Here is a 9,663-nt window from a genome sequence, read left to right on the forward strand (position 1 = left end):
CTATATAAGAAAGGGTTCTCATTACCCTACTTGAGGTGCTTACAACCGAACGAGGCTAAGTATGTCTTGAGAGAAATCCATGAAGGTGTCTGTGAAAACCACTCAAACGGTAGAGCTCTGGTGCATAAAGTGATCCAACAAGGATACTATCGACCAACAATGTATGAGGACACCAAGCGGTTTGCAAGAAAATGTGACAAGTGTCAGCACATCACAGTAATGCCACTACAACTTCTCGAGCAACCGACCCCAATAAGTGGGCCTTGGCCTTTCACATAGTGTGGAGTCGACATCATCGGACCCCTGCCGACCAGCAAGGGGTTGACCAAGTTCACTATCGTCATTGTCGATTGCTTCACAAAGTAGGTCGAGACCGAGCCTCTAGTTTGGATCACCAAACAGAAAATGACTGACTTCATCTAGAAGAACATCGTCTGCAGATTTGGCATACCCCACACTATTGTTACTGACAATGCCAGGCAATTCGACAATGCCAAGTTATGAGGATTGTGTGAGAAGTTAGGAATTCATAATACCTTCACCTCACCTTGGCACCCGCAAGTTAATAGCCAGATGGAGGCAGTCAATAAGATCATCAAGAGTCACCTCAAGACCAAAATCAAGAGATTCAAGGGGGCTTGGGCTAAGGAGTTGCCACATGTCCTATGGGTGTATCGGACCACTACTCAAATGACTACCCGGGAGACCCCCTTTTCACTAGCATTCAGCGTAGAGGCAGTGGTCCCAGTGGAAATTGGGATGCTGTCAAGCCGAACTGAATTGTTCCAACCAAAGGAAAACAATGGGCAGATGCTACTGAGCCTCGACCTTCTTGAGGAATTTAAAGACAGTGCGCAAGTGAGAATCACCGCATACCAACAAAGAGTTGCTCATCACTACAACTCAAGGGTCAAGCAATGAAGATTCAAGGTGGGAGACCTAGTGCTTCGAGAGGTCTCTCTGAGCACTAAGGCGTCCGGCTCAGGAGCCCTAGGACCAAGCTGAGAGGGACCTTACAAAGTCATCGATATAGCTCGACTAGGGATGTACCGGCTAGAGGACTTAAAGGGGCAAGCCCTGCTTCATCCTTGGAATGTAGAGCAACTGAAGTTCTACTATAAGTATAGACTGACCCGATCTCTACAAGCACCTTCGATGTGTCAGGTCGACAAAACACCTCAGGTGTTAATTAGTTGTTTTTTTTTGAATACATAAAGAAGAAAGAGTACATTTTTCCTACATCCATGACCTACTATTTATAAGTGACAAGTGCAATGGCTAGAGAGCCTGAGAAGGGGCTAAACCCGAGGAGATGCCATTCCAACTGCGAAAGGCTCAGCGGCTAGGAAGTAAAAAAGAGGGAGAGGCCAAGAAAAGCACTGTAACGTCCCGTCCAAACCAGAACAATATCCTGGGGCGCCCATGTAGGATTTGCCATAGGACCGTTCATTTAAACTACTTATGGTGAGGTACCGCAGGTAAATTAATCAAGGATTAGCCCGACTAAGTAGACTAGACGGGTCACGAGAGGACCTAGTGCACGCCGCTAAGCCAGATGGCCATTTACACTTAGCAACAGCCCGTTTGGGCTATACCACTACGCGGGAAGGTCAGAAAATTATAAAAATTTAGGAAAGCATAGACTTCACTAGGCTTGTGGACCATCGCGGACCACGAACCCAGTGGACACCTAGAATTAGAATCTGTCACTTGCCAAAAGCACCCCACCAATGCCAGAATTGGAATCTGGCACTTGTAAATAAAACTGAGATACCAGGCTTTCTAGCCATCGAATCTCTTCTACATTTACGGTGAAGGCCTGATGTATTTTTTTCACCCGTCCATAAAATCTGGAACCCGATCGTGGCACGGTGACCGTTGATCGCAAATCGGACCCATGCGACCAAACCCCATATCCGATCGTTCTCAAACTTTGCATGACCCCCTCATCGGGCCATGAGACACCTGCACACAAAAATTGGTGGCCAAGGGGGGTGTTAGGGCCACCCCAACACTAATAGGGAGTCCTAGAGAGCCATTTTAAGAAGTTGTTGAAACTTAAGGCCAAAGGGTCCAAGTCTAAGGAATAAACCCTAGCTCTCTCCCTCATAACTTCCACCATTCTCCAACAACTAAGGAGAGTAAAGAGAGGAAGAGAGTGTGAAGGAAGAGCAAGGTGGACCTTAGATTGAGGTGGGGCCCAAGGAAATCAAAACTTATGATCCCCTACCTCTCCTCCAAGAAGGAACTCTTCACAACAACCACACCAATCGTTCCGTTGATCGTCTACGTAAGATTCTCCATCCCTTTTCTTGAAACTCTTGTGTTGATGAGGGATTTGCTTGGGATTCTAACATGCAAATGGTTGCTTTAGGGATTCCGGCCGTTATACCCCCAAAGCCCTCATTCCTAGGTCGTTTTTCAAGTCTCCAATGATCCATAGGTGCGGACTATTATCCTTAGGTGGCCTAGCACCAATTATAGTAGGGGTTTAATGATTTTGTTTGTTTGGGATGTTGTATTGAAGAATTTAGAGGAACCTAGGAATGGTATGTTTGTTGGAATTGTATGGATTTGCATGTTTAGTTCTCATTTGATGTTGATCTTGCCTCCCACATGATCTAGTATATGGATGATTACATGCTCATGTTTGTTTGATTTTTCTTATAGGTGTTGCTTCATAGTGTGCATGATTCATTACTCTTGTGAATTTAATCCATTGAGGTGTAGGAAGTGCTTAACTTCCTCCCTAATCCACACCACCCACATGCACCTTATTCATGATGTTGTATCTTGCTTATTAAAAGTATTTGAATCATATGTTGAGATGTCTGTGAACATGATACTGTTATGATAGTTGATAACCTTGATGGTTGGCATGTTATGAATCGTTCTCAAACCCTTGGGTTGGTTAGGAAACATGAGGAGAGACGGCAGCCCCATTGGTAGGGCCACCCAAGGCTAAACCCATGAATTTGGGTGGGTACGCATGGGCGACAGTAGTTCGACTACATGGGCCTCTTGCGCTCAATGTTGTCCGTCACGTGCTCGCCTGACTCGTGCGGTCTAGCCTATGTACTATCCAACCCTATTTGTTAACCATGTTTGCTCACTTATGTATGGAATCTGGAACACCCTACCACCATTATAGCCCATCGATAACGAATGGAATATTGATCCACAGTCTCGTGAGCTGGGCATGATGAAATGGGACAGTGTCCAAGTTGTCGGCCTACGCTGGGGTGACGCGCCTCCCCATAGTGACCGCGAGCGATCCCTTTCTCTGAGCACTCCCCGTGTATTTAAAATCGGGGTTGAGGAACCCGACGGGATCAAGGATCGCGGGGTCTTAGCCTCACACGTTGGGAGGTCTTGACCTCGCAACTGGTTTAGGGCATTTGATAAGTGGGGTGCATCAGATTCCCCAACCTGCTGTATGAATGAACTTAACTAAGAACTCGGCTAATACGATCGCATTGCATTGCACTACCTAGGGTGGCGACTCGGCAGTCGAGGTCGCTCTAAGGGAGTGTTGGTCATACGCGATCATTAGATGGAGTCGCTCGAGGGAGAGTTATGGCGAGGGCAGGCATCATATCATCCATCATGTACATGCATTAATAAGAGTAGTTAGTTGTTTATGAATGAATGTTTTTTATTAAATTCATATTATAATTGATACTTGTTACAACTTATGACTAATAGCACCCACTGAGTTGATCACTCACTCCCACTCTGGGACGGTGTTTTAAAACACCAACCAGACTCCACTGTAGCTGCAGGTGACGAGGAGTACGAGGAGCCTATCGATGCGAGCTTAGACGAGGAGGACGAGCTGTCCTACTTTCGGTTGATGGGCAACTCTCCATCAGCTTGATGGGCGGACTTTAGATCGCTGAGCTGTGGACTCGGCGTTATTCTTTTGGACATACTATTCATTTTGTGATTTTATTGGGCAACGCCATGTGGGACCCATTTATATTCTTTTGGACTTGTATATAGTTGATCTCTTTCATTTCAGTAGACTTGAGTGGTTGTGTTTCATGCTCCAAGTAATTCCAATTTTGTACATTTAAACCTGATTAATTATAAAACCATAAAATTGATGATAAGTGATACTCAGGAACTTGGGAGTGAAGTTTATACGCCACCCTCAATTTCCAGGGCGTTACAGACACCCTCCAGCTGAGTTAGTTACCCTAATAAGATAATGATCGTTACCCTAATGAGATAATAAACCCAAGGGGTAGAGCTCGGACACAAACAATCGACGCCGATCTAAGTGCTTCGGATTAAAAAGGAGACCCCTAAAGGGTCCAACCCCCACTATCTTTCACCCTCTCATTTCCGAGCCCGAGCAAGCTAAGCTAAAAAAAAAAGGGGGGGGGGGGGGGGAATTGCCCATGGACCTCTTCTCAATAGTTGGAAAAGTTAGCATTGAAGACTTCCTCCAACTCAGCTTGGTGGACCTCAGAAGCTTTGTAAGACTCCACTGCCTCCACCTCTTGGGCTGGGATGCTAGCCTTTATCTCGACCACTGTGGCCCTCGCCTCCGCCACCTTGGCCTCTAGCTCGACCCTCTTGGCCATCAATGTAGCACTCCGCTGATGTTCCTCTGCCAGCTAAGATAGACTAGCCTCCCACCCCTCCTTAAATACGTGAAGAGCATCGAGAAGCTCTCTTAGGTCATATGTGGCCGACACCAACTCCTGGCCCTTCACCTCGAGGTCGGTCTGGGCAACGCTAAGCAGGCGGTCAACCTTTTTGACCCAAGCCATCAGGTTAAGGGAAAATTAGTAGAGAGTGATGATCCCAAGGACCTCCTACAATAGAAAGAGGACCAATGTCAATAAAAAAGAAGAGAAGAGGGATAGAATCTACGTGTCACCAACATACCTTGATGGCCGATTTCACCACCACCGAGAATAGTTGCTTAAGGTGCAAAGACAACAAGAGTTTACCTCTTACTTGGGCAATTAGCCCCGCCCCTAGCTCATGAGCATAACCAAATGCCTTAAAATCAAGGAAGAGAAAGATAAAGGCCCCCCGTAGCGGCCTCTTCAAGGGTCAAGCCTTGGTGCTCAGAGGTACCTCTAATATCTCTGGCCTCCTTGGCCCGAGATCCCTCAGCCCTCGGTGAGCTCTTGTCCAGCTCAACCACTTTTAATGGTCGAGCGTTAAAAGGAGCAACGACAACTCCCCCTCCAAACCTAACCGGATCTGCTAACTTGTCAGTGGATTGGAGGCAGGGGCGGCAGCCCTAAGGGGGGTGGCAAGAGAAGGAGACGAGGGGGTCGCCCTTTTCCCCACACTCTTCAGCCTTTCTAACTCAGCTCAGGATGGAAGCTTCCTCTTTTGGGATTGAGGGCGGTTCACTTTTGAGTGTCAAATATTGCATATTCTCCCCTATTTATATCTTGGTTTTATGAACATGATAATACTCAATGGTATATTTTATATATGTTTGTGTTACAAGGTGAATTTGAGAGTTTATATTGAAGAGAATGTTTAAAAAATGGATTTGATGCTCAAGAATCACCAAGGCAAGGGACGAATCTTACGAGACCAAGATTGAAGAATTCACATGCCAAAGATCTAAGAAAACCAAGTGAGGAATGAAGAAAATCGAAGACTTGAAGTGAAGAAAAGGAATTCTAAAAATTCAAGTGAAATTTGACTAGCTCGAGAAAATTCGGGTCGAACTCCAGCAACATTATCTTTTAAATTTGCATGAAATTCGACTAGTCGAATTTGTCCTTCGACTAGCCTGAGCTCTGGTTCGACTAGTCGGAGATTACGCAGATTTTGCGCGGACTGCGTAAATTTGAGGTTGTTTTCAGACTTTTCCAACTCGGTGCGAAAGTTGGAGTTCCCTAACTATAAATAAGAGTTCCTAGGATGCTCCAAAGCATCTTCTAGGGTTTAATGAGTGGAGCAAAAGGGTGTAGAGCCGCTGCCAAGAGTTTTCTTCTTCTTCCTTAGTTTATTTTTATGCTTTCCTTCAGATATTTTTATTTAATCATGTCTATGGTTAACTAAACCTCTTAGGTAGGGCTAAGAGGTGAAGCTTGTAGCATGATTGGAATGTTTACTTTTCTTTGATTCATGTTTATATTGAATTTCATTGATTTTTAGTTGATCTTAAAGAATATTTTCAGTTTTCTATGGTTTGTTGTGACTCAAATTACAATAGACGCTGCGATAGCTTGAATATCTTTTTTTTCTTATTTGAGATTGTGAGATTGGTAAATCCTGTTGTTTGTCATAGTCTCTTGGGCATGGTTGGGTGACGGAATCCCTTCCAAATCTTCACATTTCTCATCTCTTGAGACTGATTCAATGAAAGTTCAGAGATTTGATAGTCTCTTCTTCCAACTGTATAAGATAGGACTCTGATTCCAGTTATGACTCTAGAATCAAGTAAGGTAGCATCTTAATAGCTACAAGTGGATCCTTGACACCCTAGTTCCCACCCTTAAATTCATAAGTTTCAATCTACAATATTCACAATTACTCCCTTTATTCCAAATTTCTAATTTAGATATTCTTCTAGATCTAGTTCTAATTACTTTCAGAAACGTACAAGATTAGTCACTGTGGATTCGACCTTGGTCTCACCGAGATTATTACTACATCACGACCCTACACTTAATTGTGAACATTCGCCATCGTTGTAATAACAACAGAGAGAGGTCAGTACGAGAGAGCTTATCTGCAAAACTAGCAACCAAGAGCCAACTTAGGTAGAAAAATTTACCTGTCAGACCGAAGCCAAACTGTTGTAGGAGCTACAAAGTAACCAACCTTCTACAGTCCCATTGGGCAGTAGGTCACTCTTGCACAATCCTAATCTAGTGCAGATGGAAGGCAGAAATGCTGGGATGGGGATCTAGGGAAAGCTACTACAGAAAAAGAACTAGACGTCAGCACTGAAGGAGCAAGTAAACAAAACAAATGTTTTTTAAAAAATAAATAAATAAATAAAATTTCTAAGCATAGCAACTTGGTATATGTTCCGACTTGGGAGGGCAAAGGAGGTAGGGACCCAAGGTTGTAAGCCCTCCATCTCCGCCATAAGAGCCTCCCACTCCTTAGTTGCAAAGAATCATTTGTCCTTCCAGCCCTTGTTAGAGGATGGGTCGTTGGTAATAATGGCCTAACCCTTGCCCAGCATGAAGAAAAGTAATAATAACCATGAGAATCGGGACTGCTCTTGTCCTGGTACAAGTAGAGGAGCTCATCCATCGTGAGCTCGGAGTTACCCACCAACTCCTAAAGAACGCAATAATCGAAGACAACTCGCCAAACATTTAGGTTTAGCTGCCCCCGGTGACTCTAAGGCAGTGAAGTACCTCTCTCACCACAAGATGGAGAGGTAACCGAAGAGCACATGAAAAGAACACTGGATACAACGCGACCTCCCTCGTGGGAGGTCGGCCAGGGACTTCTCTAGCTTGAGGAAACCAATGCCCCATCGAGCTAGGAATCATATATTAAGACTTGAGTGTCTGCAGGTTAGCCACCCTCAACCTGGATATGAAAATATTAGTTGTAAGGGTCATATCTTTGGAAGATGAGGCGATCGGCTCAGCTTTCTGTGAGGAGGCTGCCTCAATTCATCAGGGGTTCCACCTTAAGCAAAGGGATGGGCCCTTGAGAGTCAAACCCTACAGACAGGGAAGACCTGGAATCGGAGCTACTACCTACTGACTCCTCCTGAATTAAGCTAGAGACAGTGGCCGCCTTGGAGTCCTCGAAAGACATCGGAAAAAAAAAAAAAAAAACAAAACAAAACAAAACAAGGATAAGGAAAGAAGAAGGCTCTAGTGTACCAGAAAAAGAACCGACACGAGGACTCAAAACTGATGGACCCCGAGAAGGTAAGACTGTTGGGCTGAGGAGAAGATTGGACGTTAGTCGGTAGAGCTCGAGCTTCACAAAATGAACAAACGAGCAGAATGGGGGAGGGGGGACAGAGTATTTATAGAGATCCCCTAACAACTCATTTACTCCTGCACGGTGCCACGTGTTAGCGTGAGAGCCCAAGGAGACGCTTTGACTAACGCACCCCTCCACGTGCAAGAAATGGATTCATCTGAGTAAAAACATGACGACCTCGGTGATAGCTGCCAACCTGCGATTCATCCATAATTGGACTGGTGATTTGCCATTAATGCATGCCCCTCATATCCCGCAAAAGTAATCATGTCTTATCGATTTTTGTGTCAGGAGCCGACTTTTCAATTACTGCCTTCACCTGCAAACGACAAACTAAGGCTCAATTTAAAATTCGAAAAAGATCGGGCTGCTTGAAACTTAAATTTTGATTCCCGCAATTTCAAACTAGTTTAGGCTCTTGCTTCTTGAGCACGTGCAAGTCGAACTCGAAAGTGGGGGGCAACTATTATGGGAAAAAACGAACTGGTCAACTATACGAGAAGTATAACCAACCACAAGATAGATGTCTTGAAGCCGAAACAACTAAAAGACCAAGACGTGCATTTGTCTCAATCTAATAGAGAACATAACTCGGAAGATATAGCAAGTGACTCTCCTGACGAAGAGATAAGCCCTAAGCCAACTTTGAGTTGAGTTGTCTAAGGGCAGAGCATAGTGAGGGGGAGAATCATCTCCCGAGCTAACCAGATCGACCATGGTCAGAGGTGGGACAAAAAATTCAGAGATAATCCCGCCTCGAACCAAAAAATGAAAGATTCGAAATGATCCTACCCGAAGATCACACCGATCGAGTCGGGGTTGATATTTTCAAGAGTAATTCCCATCTAAATAACGATCCTTCAGCGAATCCAATGGATCCCACAGGAATACGCAAGTATTGAAACCGCCTAAGGACCCTATAAGTATAGCCACCACAATTGAAGGGAGATAAGAGAACAGACTCAAGCTCAAGCCTTTAATCCAAGTTTACTAGCCTGACTTAGGCATCGGAGTGTCCACGACCGTCATCGGCTCCCCCATTGTCTATATCTTCTTATTTCTTTGCAGGTCCATCGATGGGTGTACCTCCGCAATTGATCACATCTGTTCAACTACATTTTGGCAATATCATAAACTATCTTCAATAAACTAATCCAACCATGAACTATAAAATAAACTGGACAATATAATGGTCAGTCTAAATATAGTGTAAGTCAATAGTCACCTGTACTTAAATCTTCTTTCTTCTCTGGACATAATATACAGTAAAAATCTAATATATTTAGAATTTTAAGGATTGGTTCATTGCCCTGAATGGGTCTGCGTCATGTCTGTTTTACGTTTGGTCTACACTGGGCTCATTTATAAATCGGGCCCAGTGCAGGTTGGTCAGGTTGCTTTTGAGAGGTTTTTTTTTTTTGGAACAAGGATGAAATTTCATTTTAATAAAAAAGGCCAAAGCTCAAATGTACAAATATACAAAGGAACAAGAACACCGAAATAGCCAACCCCAAAAGGCAAAAATAATTAATACAGGTATTTGCACTTCCGCCCACTCCTTCATATGAAGAATAGCCTGCCTAAAGACTTGCACTGCTTCTTTCTTCTTTTTTTTATTTTTTTTCTTTTTCTTTTTTTTTTTTCTTTCGTTCCTGAAGTATCACTCATTTCTTTCCCACCATAAAGCTCATAGACTTGCCAACAAGCTTAAACACCAACTCCTTT

The sequence above is a fragment of the Magnolia sinica genome, chromosome 4, assembly GCF_029962835.1.
Source record: "Magnolia sinica isolate HGM2019 chromosome 4, MsV1, whole genome shotgun sequence".
Taxonomy (NCBI): Eukaryota; Viridiplantae; Streptophyta; class Magnoliopsida; order Magnoliales; family Magnoliaceae; genus Magnolia; species Magnolia sinica.